Source organism: Eptesicus fuscus, chromosome 5, assembly GCF_027574615.1.
Source record: "Eptesicus fuscus isolate TK198812 chromosome 5, DD_ASM_mEF_20220401, whole genome shotgun sequence".
Classification (NCBI taxonomy): domain Eukaryota; kingdom Metazoa; phylum Chordata; class Mammalia; order Chiroptera; family Vespertilionidae; genus Eptesicus; species Eptesicus fuscus.
In genome coordinates this window covers 104,191,890-104,213,994 of record NC_072477.1, presented here as the reverse complement: position 1 = coordinate 104,213,994, position 22,105 = coordinate 104,191,890, and the positions used below count along the sequence as shown (strand labels likewise).

General features: G+C 42.1%; 1 long non-coding RNA gene across 1 annotated transcript in view; it reads right to left on the bottom strand.

The window, feature by feature from the left end:
- Nucleotides 1-21,694, bottom strand: part of LOC129149035 (uncharacterized) — a 50,251-nt gene extending 28,557 nt beyond the window's left edge. Inside the window, exons 1-2 of the long non-coding RNA XR_008556015.1 lie at nucleotides 21,566-21,694; nucleotides 7,017-7,131 (exon numbers count right to left, since the gene is read on the bottom strand). This is a non-coding gene — a long non-coding RNA (uncharacterized LOC129149035). The remainder of the gene's footprint in view (nucleotides 1-7,016; nucleotides 7,132-21,565) is intronic.
- Between the last annotated feature and the right edge of the window lie 411 nt (nucleotides 21,695-22,105).

Below are 22,105 nucleotides of genomic sequence, written 5' to 3'. Positions count from 1 at the left end.
CCCCTGAGCCATGGCACCAATGCTCCTGCAAGAAAAAGCATTTTCTGAATCTCCTGAGTGCCTGGCTGTATGTCTTCCTGCCGCCTAGAAATTTTGCCCTAACAATATATTCTTCCATTGAGATACAATCTAACACCTGTCAGAATGGCTGTCATCAACAAATCAACAAATGACAAGTGCTGGCCAGGATGTGGAGCAAAAGGAACCCTCGTGCATTGCTGGTGGGAATACAGATTGGTGCAGCCTCTGTGGAAAACAGTATGGAGTTGCCTCAAAAAAATTAGAAAGGGTGAGCAGGCCAGCAGGGGGGTATCAGTTGGGTCCAAGCAGGCCAGTGGTGGGGGTGGGCAGTAAGGGGCATGCAGACCAGCAGGGGGTCAGTTGGGGGCAAGCAGGCCAGCAGTGGGGGGCAGTTGGGCATGATCAGGCCAGTGGGAGGGGCAGTTTGGTGCAAGCATGCTGGCAGGGGGGGCACTTGGGGGCGATCAGGCCAGCAGGGGGGTGCAGTTGGGGGTGATCAGACCGGCGAGGGGGGGTAGTTGGGGGCGATCAGGCTGGCAGGGGGGAAGTTGGGGTGATCAGGCTGGCGGGGTCGGGCAGTTGGGGGCAATCAGGCCAGTAAGGGGGGAGAGTTGGGGGTGAGAAGGCTGGTGGGAGGGCAGTTGGGGGTGAGCAGGCTGGCAGGCAGAGTGGTTAGGAGCAATCAGGCAAGCAGGCAGGGAGCAGTTAGGGGCATTAGGCAGGCAGGCAGGTGAGTGGTTAGGAGCCAGCGGTCCCAGATTGCGAGAGGGATGTCCGACTGCCAGTGGGATCAGGCCTAAACCGGCAGTCAGACATCCCCTGAGGGGTCCCAGATTGGAGAGGGTGCAGGCCGGGCTGAGGGACACCCCCCCCACACCCATGCACAAATTTTGTGCACCAGGCCACTAGTTGCATTAATAAAAGAAGAACAAGGTATTATAGTAAATACAAATCAGAACACAAGAAATAATTCTTAAAAAATAAAAATCAGAAGATATCTTAAAATTCCAATAGATGGGTGGAAGATAAAGTTGAAGAAATCTGCTAGATACAGAACAGAAAGAGATTATTCAATTGAGTAGTTCCCATGTTCTAAGCGCTGTTCTAGGAAGTGGAAATACAAAGTGAACAAAATTGAAAGAAATCTCTGCCCTCATAGTACTTACATCCTATACAAGGAAATAAAATAAATCAGACAAAAATAAGGTTTGAAGCGAGTGGCCAAATTTCCAGGAAATGTGAGTTCCAGAAAGAGCAAAAAGGATAAAAAAATGAGATGGATCAAAATTATCAAAGAAATAATACAAGAATACTTCCAGAACCAAAGGATACAATTCTCCAGATTAAAATGAATAACCCAAATAAATGAACAGCATGACAAAAGAGAAAAAAGTGCACATTATCATTGCAAGTCAGAAAACCAAAAATGGATATTCCTAATAGCTTTTAGATCTAAGCAATAGGTTACATTTGAAGAGAAAATTAGATTTCTTAATAGAAATAATTAATCCTGGATTAATGCCTAAAATATTATTGGAAAATATGTTTAACCTAGATACCTATAACCAAATTATCAAATTTATTATGAGAACAGAATAAAGATATAGTCAGACATTCAAAGACTCAATAAATTTTAACTTCTACAAACATTTCTTTTTTTTTTTTTAATGTATTTTATTGATTTTTTACAGAGAGGAAAGGAGAGGGACAGAGAGCTAGAAACATCGATGAGAGAGAAACATCGACCAGCTGCCTCTTGCACACCCCCTACAAGCTGCCTCTTGCACACCCCCTACCGGGGATGTGCCCGCAACCAATGTACATGCCCTTGACCGGAATCGAACCTGGGACCTTTCAGTCCGCAGACCGACGCTCTATCCACTGAGCCAAACCGGTTTCGGCTCTACAAACATTTCTATACATGGCTACTGAAGGGCACAAAAAGGAGAAATTCAAAAGTAGGAAAGTTTCAAGTTAAAATTCAAGGCTGATGGTAATACAGATGGGCTGAATAATACCCAGTCTAAACTGAAGCATGAAGGTGCAGGACCCTAGGAACATAATTTATAATGCTATAATGGAGAGTTTGAGTGTGATCTATAGCCAAGAATTATCAGCAATAATTTATATGGCACATCAAAAGCCTGAACCTGCTATGAAGAAGACATACCCACTGAAAATGATCTTTATTTTATAACAACCTTGAATGTGCTGAGCTGAGGATATTGGCCTAACCAATTATGTTCCTTCCATCCATAATGAGATAGACCCACATGTATAGACAGGAAACAAACTCCAGACATATTGGTAAGTGAAAAAAAGCAAGGTGTAGGACTCTCTGTCAGTATACCAACATTCATGTTGTAAAATTGGAAAGGCATATTTAGAACTAAATTTTACTTGTAGTCACACAGAATGTCTCTGATAAAATGCAAGGAACAGAGAAGTTTTTTCAAGGAAATAAATCAGGATCTGGGACACAGGAGTAGAAGAAAGACTTAGTTTTGTTGAATGTTTTTATCGCACATGTATTATCTAATCAAAAACTGATTACTTAAAAGTCCAAACAATGTTAGTACCTACTCTATTTAAGCAGAGTTCAAGAGGCTAAGAGTGTTATAGTCTTAGCGATTTCTATCATAAGTCCTCAGAATTTTTAAATTTCTCTTATAACTTAGAATTACACAAAAAATTGCATCTATTTTATCCAAATCATTTTCCATTTAGCCACATGAAATTGGTTTGCAAAAATATTTATACAAGAACTTAAAATCCTATATAACAAAAGGCTAATATGCAAATTGTCCCCTAGGGAGTTTGACCGACCAGGAGTTCAATCGCTCGCTATGACATGCGCTGACCACCAGGGGGCGGTGCGGAACGAAGGGAGGCCCTGATCGGCCCTGATCGCTGGCCAAGCCTAGCGACCCTACCTGTGCTAGAATTTCATGCACCAGGCCTCTAGTGTAACTAATAACCCTCGTCATTTCTACATCACAACTAGCTGGTATATTTTATCAATCTTCATTAATTTTATCTTAATTTAGAGATATTTTTTTGTACTTACTTTTGGTTGCCAAATCTCTTTTTTTTAAAATATATTTTTATTGATTTTTTTACAGAGAGGAAGGGAGAGGGATAGAGAGTTAGAAACATTGATGAGAGAGAAACATCGATCAGCTGCCTCCTGCACACCTCCCACTAGGGATGTGCCCACAACCAAGGTACATGCACTTGACCAGAATCAAACCTGGAACCTTTCAGTCCAAGGCCGACGCTCTATCCACTGAGCCAAATCTCATTTAATCATTATTCTTCAAAGCATTTGTATGAGTTAGTTAATTACTATGTATGGTAGAGAAAATAAGATATTGGACTAAATCAACATTAAAATGAAGTTAGGACATAAAATACATAATTGGAATCTGAAAATTTGGTTTTCTGTCAGTACCATTAAAATGCATAGCCTTGAAAATGAGCCAGACTTTCCAAATATCAGGCTCCCGGCAACTGCTCATTAAACATCTGCACAAGGAAGCACATGGAAAACGTTTAAAGCATGGTTCCTCCCTCCCCAAGAAAAGTGTCTTTTGGGAAATATGAGGTGTATACCCATGGAAATAATTACGTGTGGTCAAAATACACAAAGAGAACTAAAAATTTTTCTATCTGGTGAAAGGTTTTGGTAAAAAGGTAAATATTAAGGCTGTAGATACAGTTTTAGAAAAACAACAGATTATCCAAATATTCAATATAATTCAAATATGAAATAGTTTACACAAGTTTATTTTGGCCATTTTATTTCACCCAACATAGTGGTCAAATCAGATCAATCACTATTAGACATCATTTGGTAACAAGGAATTGTTAGACAGCCCTTTCTCCCAGCCCCGCCCCCCCCCCCAGCCCCGCCACTCATCATTCTTCCCTTTCCCTGACTTCACTCCCTTTCCTATTCTTTTTATCCTCTCACCCAATCCACCAAATAAATGAATTAACTGCAAAATTGTTAGGAACAAAAATATGCCAGAAGTTATTTTTCACATTCTATTACAAGTTTTTGCATAAATGCAGATACAATTAAAAGTACAACTACATACATGTTCTACACAGCTTCTACATTTCATTATAGCAATAGGATTTTTTTTTATGCTGAATTTCACACAGTGATGTCAGCTTGAGTTCTTCCAAATTCATCATGGAGAAAAGAAACTGGGAAAGGACCTTTCCTTCATTTGCCCACAAATGTTGTTTAAGAAATCCTTGCTTCACTGGGGGATCTGCTTTAACACATTCTCTATCAGCCTCGCATGCCCCCAAAGCAGGCATAATTTGGAAGCATGAAGATGTCCAGATCAAGGGCCCAATGGAGAGAAAGCCTTTAGTGATATTAGAGGTGCTGGTGTGAGGGATATCACAAATCCCTCAACCCTCTCAAAAATGTTTTTGTTCTCTTCTTATACTTGTAGTCTTGCATCTTGCTTTCTCAGAGCAATTGTTCTTTAATTAAACAGATTCATTCTAAATCTAGTTGCTGCCTATCCCAGGGACCATTTCCCAAGACATGGCAGCTGTGCTGTATCAGGCCTCATGGCATTTCTGCTCACGACTCAATCACATCAGCATCGGATAACCATTATCCATTTGTTGGTAGAGTTTCTAGGAGTGTTTTTGGTAGAAGTGGAGTTTTTGGGGAACTGTGAGAAAATTTCCTGAGGCCCTCATGGGAGGATAGGGTTTCATGGAAAGCTTTATTGATGATGTAAAATTAAGGAGCTTCTCCTCCAAGGTCCCATCTCTGTCTGTCCTGCCATGGTAAAAGTCCAACCGTGTCTTCAGCGGGACCAGAATTAAGGCCACTATCCATAGTTTCTGCTCTTTTAAAGTACAGTCCAGTCCAGCATCTGGCTAGCTTAGCTTATGTTTCCAGCTGAAATCCAATACATGTGAGGTCTGCATGACCATGGGCCATGGGACTGCTTAAGGCCACAGGGCTATGGAAAACAGGTGCACACATGGGTGAGTGCAGGTCATGGAACAAGAGAGAGCAAGAAGAGCACAAGCAAACAAGCATGTCTTTGTTTGCCTAGAATTATGTATTTTCAGGCTTGAGGGGAACAAGAAGCTTATTCAAAATAGCTAATCAGCTTCCCAGACCTTTTCAGGCTTCTAATGGTGTCTATCCCCTTAGCCAATCCATTGATCCCCAGGCTAGACTGACAGGCAAGCACCTTCCCTATGTCACCTGACTTCACTGTGTGTGTGTCCACCTGCCCCTGTGTTCAATCTCTTCCCCAATGATCTGTAGGGAATGGACCACTGGATCCCTGGTGAGTGTGAAGCTATAGCTGCTTTATGCAGATGACCATGTTTATAAAGTCTAGCCTCCCCTTTGCTTCATTCCTATTATTAATATTAACTAGCTAATTATGATAATAACAGGAGGGTACATTGTCCCTTTTTGAAAGGAAGGTTTCACTCCAGAAACTTCTTGGTGATCTTTATTCTGCATTTGATTATATATTACTAGAGGTCCAGCGCATGAAAATTCATGCACTGGAGGGGGCATCCCTCAGCCTGGCCTGCCCCCTCTTACAGTCTGGGAGCCCTCAGGGGTGGGAGGCGACCTGGTGATCAGGGGAAGGTGATGCCCCATCACACCTCTGTTGCTGCCACTGCGGGCAGCGCAAGCCTCGGCCAGCCCTGGTTACTTGAGCCTCAGGTGTCCCTGGGTGGCTGGGCAGCCACCATCTGAGGCTTGCCTGTGCCTTGGGCCAGCCCTGGGTGGCTGGGGGGCTGAGGGGACTGGGGGACTCCAGAGGCAGGTGCACGGAGTGGCCGTGCCTGCCTGGGGACAGGCCTGGCCTTGCCATGTGCCTGCCACCCCAGCGGGGCTGAGGGGACTGGGCGCCGCCATCTTGTAGCTGTGGGCGCCACCATCTTTAAGGGTGGGGCAATCAATTAGCATATTCCCTCCTTATTGGCTGTGGGCACCACCATCTTTAAGGGTGGGGCAGTCAATTAGCATATCCCCTCCTTATTGGCTGTGGGTGCCACCATCTTTGCTATGGTGTGAGAGTCAATTAGCATATTCCCTCTTTATTAAATAGGATTACTAGAGGCCTGGTGCATGAAATTCATGCATGGGTAGGGTCCCTAAGCCTGGCTGGTGATCAGGGACAATTGGGGCCTTCCAGCTGCCGGCTCTGGCCTCCCTTCATTCCGCACCGCCCCCTGGTGGTCAGCACACATCATAGCAAGCAATTGAACTCCCAGTCTCCTGGTCAAACTCCTGAGGGGACACTTTGCATATTAACCTTTTATATATATAGATGCCTTTAGCTAATGCTGAAAATGTTTTGTCCAGAATTGCATCTGCTACTATGATGGCTCTCAAACTAGCATTCTTTTGGTTGTTTCAACACTACCATCACTTTCTTACTGATATGAGGGGTGATGGTGGAGATGGATGATAGTAGAGCATGAAATACTGTGACTCTGCCCAAAGAAGTGTTTTCATAAGGAGTCCTAGCCAATGAAAGATACCCAAATGCTTTGTTCTTACCATCTACACTTGGAGCCCCACACCCTAATGCTGGACCTCTCTACTAACCCAGGCTGAACTTCCAAGCTCAGGCTTAAGCTCAGGCTCAGGTTTCACACAGGACCTTTCCTCTCTCCTCCAAATCCCAATTTTACAATCAGAAAGTAACTGACCACAGCTACAAACAGCTTTCCCAAATACTGAAGCCCTCACTGGAGAAGCAAGAGAAAGTTGGATGTGCAAGAAGGGGCTGAGCTTAGTGATCTCCAACCAAGAGAAGGTGGCACAGGGTCTTTGCCCTTTGAATCATGGAGACCATGTCTACTTGTAAAGTGGCTGATCCAGGTCTTGGAATGTGACCAATTAATTAGTAACACCTACAGTTGGGAAAGAGAACTAAAGGGGAGGCAGAGACTCAGAATTTTTCTCTCCTTGAATGACTTACAAATACCTTGGTATGATATGTGAGTATTTTCTCCCCAAGAAATCACAAGCTTCTTGACAGCAGGAGCCAATAAATGTTGCTTGAATGGCTTTGAACCTCCAGAACACCAGCACAGGCCTGGCTATAAAAGCAAACACAAATCAGATTTCTTGACTAGTATATGGTCTGGTTGATGCCACTCAAGACACTAGCTATCTCATTTTCCCCTCTTTGTGTCCAGACTTCACTTAATATACTCTGCTGCAGTTGCAGGGCCCTGTGGCAGGTTTTCCAGGGTGGGCTTGAGCTAAAGGAATCTTTCTGAATACAAAGTGGTACATGACTACTACCTTCTCCCATTCTTGCTGATGTGGGTAACCTGGTGGATCTGAAAACCCTCTGGAGCACATGGGACCTGGCACTGGGAATATTTTGTTGCTTTCAAAGAACAAAGGCATACAAGGAATATTTAATGAGACAACAATTTTAGATATTCTTGCGTTTAAAAATTATAATAAAAACAGATCAAGACAAGAAATCAACCATTGATTTAACCAAAATGATCACAAGTCTAAATCTATTTAGCAGTGTGGAGAGAGTGCCTATTTGTGGGATAACAATCTATGTTCTAGTTTTGATTCAGCCACTAATCAGCTATTTGATCTTGAGTAACTTGATTCATTTGGACTTTCATCACTCATCTGTAAATGGTGAGGTACAAAGTGGAGGGTCACTTTCAACCTCATAAATTTACTAATATTTATGACATTTAATACTTTTGACTAAAAATGAGATAAAATAATTTATTTTGTGCATTTCAACAATTACAAATGTAAACATATCTTGAAGTTGAATAGTCTTGGCTAGAGGAGTAAACAGCCTCTTTCATTATTCTACTTATTTAAAGTTTAAAATATTCAAACTCTACACAAGGCAAACAATAGCTATTGTTGAGGATCCAAGATGGCTTTAGAGTAAGTGGAAGCTATACACACCTCCTTCCAGTGCCAAACCAAATTTATAGCTAAATTATAGACCAATCAACCTGAATGACAAACTGAAAGACAGCTGAACAAGAGTATTATATTCAAGGATTTATATAAAAAACTACAAAGAGACTGGTAAGAAGGGTGTAGAAACAGAGAGATCTGGCTCCTGTACCCATGTGTGGTGACTGAGAAGCTGGACAGATATCTTGGCTGCAAAAGTCCCCCCTAAGGATAGTGGAATCTCAACCCCATGCTGGAACCTCTAACTCAGAGCATCAGGTCTGGGAAGAAGTGCCTGCATAGCATCTGGCAGTGGAAATCAGCAGGCAAACTGTCTGCTGGGAAGAGGAGGGAGCCTGCTAGAAACCCAGGTGCTCTTCTAAAGGGTCAATCCACAGGAGCTTGCTCTCAGGCAGTCTTCTTGGGTTCTGGTAGAGGGAAGGAGACTAATGGCATATAGGAGTCATAAAGAGAAGATCCAGAGAGAGATGTGGAGGGTCAGCTACTGAGATACCCGGCCTGAGTCAACATCCCACATTGCCCTAGGGGCCAACTCCCAGTATCAGGCACTCCTATTCTTATAGCATCAGCTGGGGGAGAACACTAACACAGTACTCCAAATGCTGGCAACATCACCCTGCCAAGTGAGAATCCAGGAAAAAGGGTCTGTGGTACACTCCTTTTTAAGAGAAACTATAGGCAGACCCTCAGAAAGTCATTGAACTGTGTGGCTTTGGAATGGGAGCCAATCTTTTCCCCTTTCCCCAGGTTCAGCAGGCATTACCCCCAACAGAAGACTGCCTTGATCTGTTTTCCCAATCCCACTGGCCCTGTCCTGCTGAGCTCAGTTACATGGGGGTAGGGCGGGGGTGGGGGAGAGAACACCCTTCAGAGCTAGAACCTTTGCGTTGCATCTCCCTCAGAGCATCCGTCGGGGTCTCTGATGGCAAAGCTGCATAGTAAAGGGGAAATAGGCAGCTCATTCCCCTTTGATGGGCCAGCTCCACCCTCCCAAAAAGACTGTCTTGATCTATGTCCCAAGTGCCACTGGCCCTGCCCTGCTGTGCTCAGTTCCTGAAGGGAAGGGAATGCCCCCCAGTACTGGAACTTTCAGAGTGCCTCTATCTCAGAGCCACCTATCAGGGTCTCTGATGGTGTGTCTGTGGAACTAAGGAAAGGCATGTACCTTGTCCCCTCCCCAAAGGCTGGCACCACCCCCAACAAATGACTGCCTTGATCTGTTCTCCCAAGTCCTACTGGCCTCATCCTGCTCAGTTTGTTCCTGCAGGGGTTAAAACTGGATGCACTTACTTGAACCTGTGGTACACTCCTCCTAGGGTAGCTAGAGTTGGAGACTCTGGCAGAGGCTGAGTGGTAGGGCTCTAGAGTAGGGGCCACTCTCCCTATTGATTGCCTGACAATGCTGCCCACAAGTAGGGGACCCACTGGCCTTGTTTTCCCAACCTGGTTCCCCTGCTCTACCAAGCTTGAGTCATGTGGAAGGGGCAGATGGGAATGGCCAGCTCTACAGTCTTTCTTCATAAGATTCTGGAGGAAGTTCAGACAACCTCATGGGGTGATACAGTAGCTGAAGAGTGGATGCCAAACTTAAGGGGCCTTAGACATTTTACTGATCTTCCCCCCAGCTCAGAGCCACAGGAAGCAGATCCTTGTACCCAGTTTGTTCCCTCCCATGCACATGCAGGCCTCATAGACAGCAACAGACAGTGAATTGTATGGTAGCTCCAGATGGGTAGCCCGAGGTCAGTTACACACAATGTCTGACATCAACCTGAACCAGAACCCTGGCCAAGTGTGCCTAGAAACAATGCAACCAGTGGTGGGCTTCAAACCATACCAGAGCTAGACCCAATAAGCCACACTAATGACAAAGCTAAAAAGGGCACCAGCAGACACCAGACCCTGCTGGGAACAACTCTGCCTCAAGGGGCAGCCCCTGAACAGTGACTCATTCATGATGAATGAGGTCTATCCTTATAGTCAGGCAGTCTGAGGGTTAACTCTACCCACAAATCGACAACAGCATTCAAAACTCATCTACAACAAGAGGGGACACATAATACACATAAGAATTATTCCCAAGGCACCTAGCTCAGATGACCCACAAGGCATCTACATCAGAAAGCCCTCATAACAAGCTTTGGAGTCATAGAAAATCTACCTAATACACAGAGACAAACAAACAAACAAACAAACAAAAAGGCAGACAAATGGAGAGACAAAAAATATGCCCTAAATGAAATAACAAGAGAACCCCCCTCCCTCAAAGGAATTAAATAAAATGGAAGCAACCAAGATACAAGATGCAGAGTTTAAAACAATGGTTATAAGGATGTTCAAGGACCTTAGGGGAAGAATGGAAAATCTCAATGAGAACTTAAATGGAGATAATAAGCATTAAAAAATTACAATAAAAACCAAGAAAAAGTCAAAAATAAAGAATACAATATGTGAAATGAAGAATATACTAGAAGGAATAAACATCAGGTTAGATGAAACAGAAGATTAAATCAGTGATTTAGAGAACAAAATAAGTACCAAGCAGAAAAATAAATAAATAAATAAATAATAAAAAAATGAAAGAGAATTTTAAAAATAAGGAAAGTTTAAGAGATCTCTGGAACAACATCAAGCATAACAGAAGAAGAACAAAGAAACCAAGGTATTAAAATAAAACTATTTGAAGAAATAATAGCAAAAAAAATTTCCAAAACTGGTAAAGAAAAAAGTCACATGAATTCAGGAAGTTGAGAGGGTCTGAAGTTAAGATTAATTCAAAGAGGCCCACAGAAAGACACATGATAATTTAAATGGCAAATGTTAAAGACAAAGAGAAAATCTTAAAAGGAGCAAGAGAAAAACAGTTAGCTACCTAAAAAGGAGCTCCCATAAGATTATTAGCTGATTTCTCACCAGAAACACTTCAGGTCAGAAGGGATTGGCATGAAATATTCAAAGAGATAAAGAACAAGGACCTACAACCAAGACTACCCTACCAAGTGAAGCTATCATTTAAAATTGAAGGTGAAATAAAGAGATTTTCAGACTAAAAGGGGGGTGGGGAAGATAATGGAGTTTATGACTATCAAACCAATATTGCAAGAAATGTTAAAGGGGCTGCTTTAAGAAATCAATAAACTATATTAAAATTTTTTTAATTATAAAAAGAAGAATAAAGAGAAAAAGAGAGAAGCATAGGTATAAATAATTAATGTTAATAAATAATTAATGACAATAAATAAGTAACTATCAATAATGATCTTAAATGTAAATGAATTAAATGCTCCAATCAAAAGACACTAAACCTCCAGCACAGGATTCAAGAGCTGGGAAAAGAAGTCCCCATAACTTAGGGCTTTAAAAACCAGCAGGGATTGTGGCTGAGTGACACAAAGGCTGCTGGAAACTCAGGCAGATCCTCTTAAAAGGCTGGTATACTCACTTACTCAGACTTGAACCCTCTGGGCTCCAATGCTGGATCAGAAGCTTGAAAGGAACCTGGGACATTAGGGGAGGAACTGAATTGTCTGGCATCATGGCAAGAACTCAGGGACAGCTTTCTTCCAGATGAGGGTGCTCACAGGGGTCATTGTCCAGTACTGGTTCCACCCCTGTCCCAGAGCTGACTGGCAGCCATATTTGAGTTACCATCAGCTTGGCTCACACTATTTTCTATACCCTGGTAATACCCTGAGACCTTACCCTATCGAATTTGCAGCCCCCACTCAAGCCATTTGCAGTGGCTTTCCATAGGAATGGCCTGTCCTGGCTCAGACTTCAGGCTTTCCTAAAATCTCTTAAACAAACAGCAGCTGGTGTCAGCATGCCCCATACCTATCAAAAAGATGCCCAAGACCCAGCACTAGCACCAGCCTGCCTTACTTCACAGCTTGGCCTCACCTGGGCACTTCCAAGCCCAATACAAATAGCAGACATCTGCAGGCAGCTCTGTAGGTCCTGCAGTGAAGGAGGGGAAGAGAGGCAGTTCTGACTTTGCACCTCCCAGGAGGCCCCAGAGCCAGTGCACCTGGTGGACAGCTTCAGATGATACCAGATTACAACTCTACACATCCACAAGTGACACACTCAAGGGGAAGACTCAATGAGCACCAAAGCCTCACTGAGGCAAGTCCTACTCTATAAGGGTTTCTCCTGCACATTGTAGTTACAGCTGGTACTCACAGCCATTTCACTGGAGGTCAATTCCTATCAGTGACACCAAGAGCATTTAAGGCTCAGCTACAACAAGGGGCGTACCTAGAATGCTCAGCTCAGGTTGACTGGGGGCTGAGCCACTGGGCCCTACAGGGCACCTACTACACAAGGCCACTCTACAAATTCCAGGAGACATAGCAGCTCTACTTAATACATAGAAACAAACACAGGAAAGCAGCAAAACTGTGGAGACAAAGAAACATGTCACAAGTGAAAGAACAGAAGAAATCTCCAGAAAAAAAAGAACAAAATGAAATGGAAGCAAGCAAACTACTAGATACAGAGTTCAAAATAATAATTATAAGGTTGCTCGAGGATTTTAATGAGGGCTTCAAGGGACCTAGTGAGACTTCCAAAGATCTTAGTGAGAATTCAAGAACCTTAGTGAGAACATCAAACACATGAAAAGGACCAGTCAAAAATTAAGCATACACTAACTGAAATAAAGAATAATTTACAATGATTCAACAATAGAGTAGAGGATTCTGATAATCAAAAAAACTATTTGGAATATGAGTATGAGGAAGCAAAAAACACCCAATAAGAAGAGCAAAAAATAAAAATAAAAAAAATATTAAGATAGTGTAAGGAGCTTCTGGGACAACTTCAAGATCCCAACATTTATATTATGGGGGAGGGAGAAGGAGAAGAGAGAGAGAGCAAGATATTGCAAACCTATTTGAATAAATAATAACAGAAAACTTCTACCTGGTGAAAGAGATGCACTTACAAGTCCAGGAAGTAAAGAGAATCCCAAACAAGAGGAACCCAAAGAAGCCCACACCAAGACACATCAGAATCAAAATTCCAAGCATTAAAGACAAAGAGAGAATCTTAAAAGCAGCAAGAGAAAAGCAGTTAGTTACTTACGAGGGATTGCCCATACTTTGCAGGCTAGAAAGGAGTGGCAAGAAATATTCGAAGTTATTAGCAAGGACCTACAACCAAGATTACTCTCCCCAGCAAAGCTATCATTTAGAATTGAAGGTTGGATAAAAAGCTTTACAGACAAGAAAATGCTAAAGGAGTTTACCACCAAACCTGCATTACATGAAATGTTGAAGGGTATTCTTTAGGAAGAGGAAGAGAAAGAGAAAGAGAAAGAGGAAGAAGAAGGAGAAGGAGAAGGAGAAGGAGAAGGAGAAGGAGAAGGAGAAGAAGAAGAAGAAGAAGAAGAAGAAGAAGAAGAAGAAGAAGAAGAAGAAGAAGAAGAAGAAGAAGAAGAAGAAGAAGAAGAAGAAGAAGAAGAAGAAGAAGAAGAAGAAGAAGAAGAAGAAGAAGAAGAAGAAGAAGAAGAAGAAGAAGAAGAAGAAGAAGAAGAAGAAGAAGAAGAAGAAGAAGAAATAAAAATATGAATAATAAAATGACAATAAATACATATCTATCAACAACTGAATCTAAAAAAATCAAAATAAACAAGGAATCTAATAAATAAATTGATGAATAAAATAGAACCAGAGGCAGGGTTGGGGTGGGGAGAGATTAACCAAAGATCTTATATACATACTAGAGGCCCAGTACACAAAATTCATACACTGGGGTGAGGGGGGTGTCCCTCAGCCCAGCCAGCACCCTCTCCAATCTGGGACCCTGTGGAATCTGGCCTAAACTGGCAGTTGGACATCCCTCTCACAATCCTGGACTGCTGGCTCCCAAACGTTCGCCTGCCTGCCTGCCTGATTGCCCCTAACCACTTCTGCCTGCCAGCCTGATCACCCCCTAAACACTCCCCTGCCAGCCTGATCGATGCCTAACTGCTCCCCTGCCAGGCTGGTCACCCCTAACTGCCCTCCCCTGCTGGCCTGGTTGCCCCTAACTGCCCTCCCCTGCCGGCCTGATCCCCCCACTCCCCTCCCTCCCTTGAAGGCCCAGTCACTCCCAACTGCCCTCCCCTGCCAGCCTGGTTGCCCCTAATTGCCCTCCCCTGCTGGCCTAAATGCCCACAACTTCCCTCCCCTGCTGGCCATCTTGTGGTGGCCATCTTGTGACCACATGGGGACAGCCATCTTGTGTGAGGGTATGATGGTCAATTTGCATATTACCTCTGTATTATACAGAATATGCATTAGCTATAGACACAGACAATATAGTATTGAAGATTGGGGCAGGGTGGAAACTGGGTAGAGGGGCACAATGAGGGGAATGAGGAGGATATCTGCAATACTCTCAAAAATAAAGTTTTTATTTTTTAAAGACATAGGGTAAGGAACAGACTGACGTATCTCAGAGAGAAGGGTGGGGTGGGATGGGGTGGGGTGGGGGGTGGGAAGATATTAACCAAAAGAATTTACATTTATATAATGCATAACAAATGGACAGAGACATATAGCGTAATCATGGTCTGGGGTGAGATAGGACTGGGAGGAGGGGGCGTAAATAGGGTAATTGGGAGACATCTGTAATACTGTAAACAATAAAATAAAATAGGGTAGCTGAATGGATGAGGAAACATGACCCATATGTATGCTGTCTACAAGCCAGCCACCTCAGAACAAAAGATGCACACTAAAAGTAAAGGGATGGAAAAGATATTCCATGCAGATGGAAATGAAAAAAACAACAACTTAGGCATTAATACTTATATCAGACAAAGTGCCTTTGTTTGAAAGACACTGAGAGACAAAGAAGGACACTACATAATGATAAAGAAAGCAATCCAAACAAGAGGATATAACCCTTATACAAATGTATGTACCTAACATAGGAGCACCTAATATGTAAAGGAGGTCCTGATGAACATAAAGGGAGAGATCAACACTAATACAGTGCTAGTAGAGGATTTTAACATCCCATTGAAATCAATGGATAGATCTTCCAAGAGAAAATCAACAAGAAAACAATGGCTTTAAATGACACAATAGACCAGATGAATTTAATTTATATCTTCAGACCATTTCACATCAAAGCAGCAGAATACACATTATTTTAAAGTGCACATGAACTATTTTCTAGGATAAACCACATTAGGCCAAAAAAGGCTCAACAAACTTAAGATTGAAATTATATCAAGCATTTTCTCTGATGCTTGTGGTATAAAACTAGAAAATCAATTAGAAGGAAAAACTGAAAAACACTTAAAACATGGAGGCTAAATAACATGTTATTAAACAACTAGAGGCCTGGTGCATGAAATTCATGCACTGAAGGGTGTGTCCCTCAGCCCAGCCTGCACCCTCTCCAATCTGGGACCCCTTGAGGGATGTCCGACATCCCTCTTACAATCCCGGACTGCTGGCTCCCAAACATTCGCCTGACTGCCTTCCTGATTGCCCCTAACCACTTCTGCCTGCCAGCCTGATCACCCCCTAACAACTCCCCTGCCAGCCTGATTGATGCCTAACTGCTCTCCTGCCAGCCTGTTTGCCCCTAACTTCCCTCCCCTGAAGACCTGGTCACCCATAACTTCCCTCCCCTGCAGGCCTGGTCACCCCTAACTGCCCTCCCCTGCAGGCCTGGTCACCCATAACTGCTCTCCCCTGCAGGCCTGGGTCCCCCCAAACTGCCCTTCCCTGTAGGCCCAGTCACCCCCAACTTCCCTCCTCTGCCAGCCTGGTCACCCCTAGCTGCCCTCCCCTGCAGGCCTGATCCCTCCCAACTGCCCTCCCCGGCTGACCATCTTGTGGTGGCCAACTTATGTCCACATGGGGGCAGTCATCTTTGACCACATGGGGGCAGCCATCTTGTGTTGGAGTGATGGTCAATTTGCATATTACTCTTTTACTAGATAGGATGGAGGCCTGGTGCATGGGTGGGGGCCAGCTGGTTTGCCCTGAAGGGGGTCTCGGATCAGGGTGGGGGGTTCCCTTGGGGCGTGGGGTGGCCTGGGCAAGGGGCCTGTAGTGGTTTGCAGGCCGGCCACACCCCCAGGTGACCCAAGCGGAGGCCCTGGTATCTGGGATTTATTTATCTTCTATAATTGAACCTTTGTAGCCTTGAGCAGAGCCAAGCCTCCTGCTTGCTCCGTGGCCACAGCCATTTTTGTTGGGATTTATTTATCTTCTATAATTGAAACTTTGTAGCCTTGAGTGGAGGCCTGGGCTGGCCAGGGCATGTGGAAAGCTTGGCTTCCTCCATTGCTGAGGAAACTCAAGCCTCCTGCTCGCTCCGTGGCTACAGCCATCTTGGTTGTGTTAATTTGCATACTCGTTCCTGATTGGCTGGTGGGTGTGGCTTGTGGGTGTAGCAGAGGTATGGTCAATTTGCATATTACTCTTTTATTAGATAGGGTGAATGTGTTAACAACTAGATCAAGGAAGAAATCAAAAGCTACCTAGACACACACCAACTTGAAATCTATGCATAAGCAGTCCTAAGAAGGAAATTCATAGCATTACAGGGCTACCTCAAGAAGCAAGAAAAATTAAATAAATAATCTAACCCTTCACCTAAAATAACTAGAATAAGAACAGTAAACAAAGTCCACAGTAAGTATAAAAAAGAAAATAATAAAGATTAGAGAAGAACTAAATAACATAGAGACAAAAAATCAATAAAAAAGAACAATGAGCCGAAACCGGTTTGGCTCAGTGGATAGAGCGTCGGCCTGCGGACTGAGAGGTCCCAGGTTCGATTCCGGTCAAGGGCATGTACCTTGGTTGCGGGCACATCCCCAGTAGGGAGTGTGCAGAAGGCAGCTGATCGATGTCTCTCTCTCATCGATGTTTCTAACTCTCTATCCCTCTCCCTTCCTCTCTGTAAAAAATCAATAAAACATATTTTAAAATAAATAAATAAATAAATTTAAAATAAATAAATAAATAAAAAACAACAATGAAACTAAGAACTGGTTCTTTGAAAAGATAAGCAAGATTGACAAAACTTTAACCAGATTCATGAAGAAAAAGAGAAAAAACAAATAAGTAAAATCAGAAATGAAAGAGGAGAAGCAGTCAAACTTAGGATTGTAAGAAAATACTATGAACAACTACGTATATGTCAACAAATAAGAAAACCTAGGTGAAATGAACAAATTCCTAGAAACACACAATCTTTGAAAACTGAATCAGCAAAAATAAGAAAATCTAAATAGATCAATTACAACTAATGAAATTGAAGCAATAATAAAAAATTTTAAAAACTCCAAGCAAACAAAAGTCCTGAACTGGATGGTTTCACAGACAAATTTTACCAAACATTCAAAGAAGAACTAACACATATTCTTCTCAAACTATTCCAAAACTCCAAGAGGAAGAAGAAGTCCCAAGCTCATTTTACAAGGCTAGCATTATCCTAATTCCAAAACCAGTTAAAGACACTACAAAGAAAGAAAATGGCCCTGACTGGTTTGGCTCAGTGGATAGAGCGTCGGCCTGTGGACTGAAAGGTTCCAGGTTCGATTCCGGTCAAGGGCATGTACCTTGGTTGTGGGCACATCCCCAGTAGGGAGTGTGCGGGAGGCAGCTGATCGATGTTTCTCTCTCATTGATGTTTCCAACTCTCTATCCCTCTCTCTTCCTCTCTGTAAGAAATCAATAAAATATATTTTTTTAAAAAGAAAGAAATAAAATGATAGGCCAATATTTGTGATGAACATAGATACCAAAATCCTTTAAAAAATATTAGCAAACCAGACCCAGCAATACATTAAAAATATCATACATCAAAATCAAGTGATATTTATTACAGGGATGCAAGGTTGGTACAGTATTCACAAATCAATAAATGTTATTTATCACATAAACAAAGTGGAAGATAAATATTTCATGATCATATATGACAAACACACAGCCAACATGGTACCCAATTGGAAAAAACTAAAAGTGCTTGCTCTAAGATCAGGAACAAGACAGGGATGTCTGTTTTCACAACTCTTATTCAACATTGTACTAGAAGATCTACCTATATCAATCAGACAAGAAGAAGAATGAATGAAAAGGCATCCAAATTGGAAAGGAAGAAGTAAAAATCTCATTATTTGCAGATGACATGACATTGTATATATTTTTTTTAAATCCCTAAAGACAGCACCAAAGAAACTACTAAGACTGATAAATGAATTTGGTAAACTAGCAGGATACAAAATTAATATTCAGAAGTTGCTGACATTTTTATACACCACTAATGAACTATGATAAAGAGAAATTAAGAAAATAATCCCATTTACTATTACAGAAAAAGTAAGTTATCTAGGAATAAATTTAACCAAGATAAAATACATATACTCATAAAATTATAGGATACTGAAGAAATAAATTGAGGAAGATACAAATAAGTGAAAGCATATACTGTGTTCATGGATAGGAAGAATTAACATCATTAAAATGTCCATTAAAGCAATCTATAGTTTTAATTCCAAAACTGTATAGGGAACTACAAATGACCCTAAATAGCTTCAGCAATCTTCAGAAAAAAGAACAAAATGGAGGTATCACACTACCTGACATCAAACTATATTACAAGGCCACTGTAATATAAAAAGAGGCATACAGATCAAAGGAACAGAAGAGAGAGCTCAGAAATAAACCCATGCCTTTATGGTCAATTAATATTTGACAAGAACACACAATGGAGTAAGCAATCTCTTCAATAAATGGTGTTGGAAAAATTGGACTGGTACATATAAAAAATTAAACTAGACCACCAATTTACACCATACACAAGAATAATCTCAAAATTGATCAAATCAGGGCAGGGGGAGGTAAGAGATCAACCAAAGGACTTGTATGCATGCATATAAGCATAACCAATGGACGCAAGACACCGGGAGAAGGATGAGGGCCTGTGCTAGGGGAGTAGGGGAGGCCGGGGGAAGGTCAATTGGGGGGGAAAAAAAGGAGACATATGTACTACTATTTGTAACACTTTAAACAATAAAAAGAAGAAGAAAAAGAGAGAAAACATATGCTAGGGACAACAACTTCTCTACCTTTATAGTAGCAGAGAATTCTTAAATTTCCCCTTCTGTGTCCTTAAAAAATTAGTGAATACCTCCTTTGTTCAAGACATGGTGTGAGCTGTTGTATAAAGCATTACTCCTGTCTCCAAACCAGGGAATCTGAATACAGCTCCTCCTATAACAGAGGTGGGACCGGAATATCAATAATGACCCCCAAAGCATCCGCTCATGTCAGTGTCAATCTCTGAGCTTTTCTGTATTTCCCACTTTTTCCTAATGAATAAATATGACTTAAAAAGTAAAAAAAAAAAAAAAAAAATCCTACAAGAAAACTATAGGTAGTAAAATCTCAGACACTTGTCAGGGCACTATATTTGCTGATATATCTCCTTGGGCAAGGGAAATAAAAAAAATACATAAAGGGGATTACATAAAACTAAAAAGCTTTTGCACAGCAAAGGAAACCATAAAAAAAAGTAAAAAGGGAACCCTCTAAATGGGAGAACATATTTGGCAATGACACATTTGATAAGGGGTTAATTTCCAAAAAATATATAGAACTTATACCACTCAATACCAAGAAGACAAACAACCGAATTAAAAAAATGGGCACATGATCTGAATACATACTTCTCCAAAGAGTACATTCAAATGGCCAATAGACATATGAAAAGATGCTCAGCGTCACAAACCATCAAAGAAATAAAAATTAAAACCATGAGATATCACCTCATACCTGTCAAAATGGCTATCATCAATAAATCAACAAAAAAACAAGTGCTGGTGAGGATATGGAAAAAAAGGAATTCTTGTGCACTGTTAGTGGGAATGCAGACTAAAGCAGTCACTGTGGAAAACAACATGGAGTTTCCTCAAAAAATTAAAAATCAAACTACCCTTTGACCTAATGATCCCACTTCTGGGAATATAACCAAAGAAACCTAAAACACTAATTCAAAAAAAAAACATATGCACACCTATGTCCATTGAAGTGTTATTTACAATAGATCTGGAAACACCCAAGTACCCATAAACAGATTAGGAGAAAAAAAGATGTGATACATTTACACAATGGAATACTACTCAGTCATAAAAAAGAGAGAGAAAAGGAAATCTCACCTTTTGTAACATGGATGGACCTGGAGAGTATTATGCTAAGTGAAATAAGCCAGTCAGAGAAAGACAAATACTATCTGATCTCACTTTTACAGTCAAACCTCGGTTCTTGAATGTCTCCCATGTTGAACAATTTGCTTCTCAATCAAGTTGTTCACAGAAACAAACAAAACTTTAGTTCTCAACCTGACAACCCTTTTATGCATCACTCAGGGAACAAAAGAAAGAATGTGCATGAGTCAGTTTACCACTAAACCTCGAATTGTTAACATTTCAGGAAGTTGTACTGTGAATATTTTTGTGTTTTCCTGCTTTTTTTGCTGCTTATTATTATGAAACTAGAGGTCCAATGCACGAAATTCGTGCACCGGGGGGCGGGGGGGCGTGTCCCTCAGCCCAGCCTGCACCCTCTCCAATCTGGGACCCCTCAAGGAATGTCTGACTGCCCATTTAGGCCTGATCACGATGGGCAGTCGGACATACTTCTCACAATCGAGGACTACTGGCTCCCAACTGTTCGCCTACTTGCCTGCATGATTGTCCCTACTGCTTCTGCCTGCCAGCCTGATCACCCCCTTACCACTCCCTTGCCAGCCTGATTGACGCCTAAATGCTCACCTGCTGGCCTGATTGCCCCTAAATGCCCTCCCCCACTGGCCTGGTCACCTCTAACTTCCCTCCCCTGCTGGCCTGGTTACCCCCAACTGCCCTCCCACTCTGGCCTGGTCACCTCTAACTACCCTCTCCTGCCAGCCCAATTGCCCCTAACTGCCCTCACCTGCTGACCTGGTCCCCTCCAACAGCCCTCCCCTGTAGGCCTTGTCCCTCCCAACTGCCCTTCCCTGCAGGACTGGTCCCCCACAACTGCCCTCCCCTTCAGGCCTGGTCCCCCCAACTGTCCTCCCCTGCTGGCCATCTTGTGGCAGCCATCTTGTGTCTACATGGGGGTGGCCATCTTTGACCACATGGGGGCAGTCATCTTGTGTGTTGGAGTGATGGTCAATTTGCATATCACCTCTATATTATATAGGAGGATACATACAGTAAGTCTCTATGGGTCCTAAGAAGTTAGTGATAACAGCAAATTAAAAAGAAAAGTTGCAAAAACAATGATAGAACTTTAAAAATAAACAATTGAAAACTATGATAGAGGTGTTCATGTGTCTTATCTGGCTATCAAGAGAGGCATGGTGAAATCGATGATTCACACAATTTTAAAACATAAAGAGACCATCAAGAATGCTAATGTTGCTATGGGTGTGAAACTACTCATGAAACAACAACCACAGGTAATTGAAGAGGTAGAAAAATTGTTGATTTTGATCAATGAAAAGCAGTTAGTTGGTGATAGCATTTCAGAGGCAATGATATGTGAAAAGGTGAAGTTACTGCATACTGACCTCCTGAAAGACCTCCTTGGACCAAGTGCTGAAAGTGATTCATTTAAGGCTAGTAGGGGTGGTTCAACAAATTTAAGAAAACAAGTGGTATTTATAGTGCAGTGAGGCATGGGGAGGCTACCAGTTCTAACAAAGTAGCTGCTGGTAATTTTGTGACAGAATTTCAAGAATACATTGAGATCAAGGGATTTCTTCCCCAACAAGTGTTCAATTGTGATGCAATAGGCCTCTTCTAGAATAAAATGCCAAAGAGTATCTACATCACACAGGAGGAGAAGTGATTGCCAGGACCCAAGCCAATGAAGGACAGGCAGATGTTATTGTTGTGTGGGAATATGAATGGGGACTTTAAATTGAAACTCCTACTCATCTACCATTGTGAAAACCTGTGAATTTTTAAGAAAAATAATGTCATGAAAAACAAATTGAATGTGATGTGGAGGGATAATAGCAAAGCTTGGTAGACAGGCAATTTTTTTATTAAGTGGGTTCATGAAGTGTTTCCCCAACTGTGAAGAAATACCTCTGCGAAAAACAATT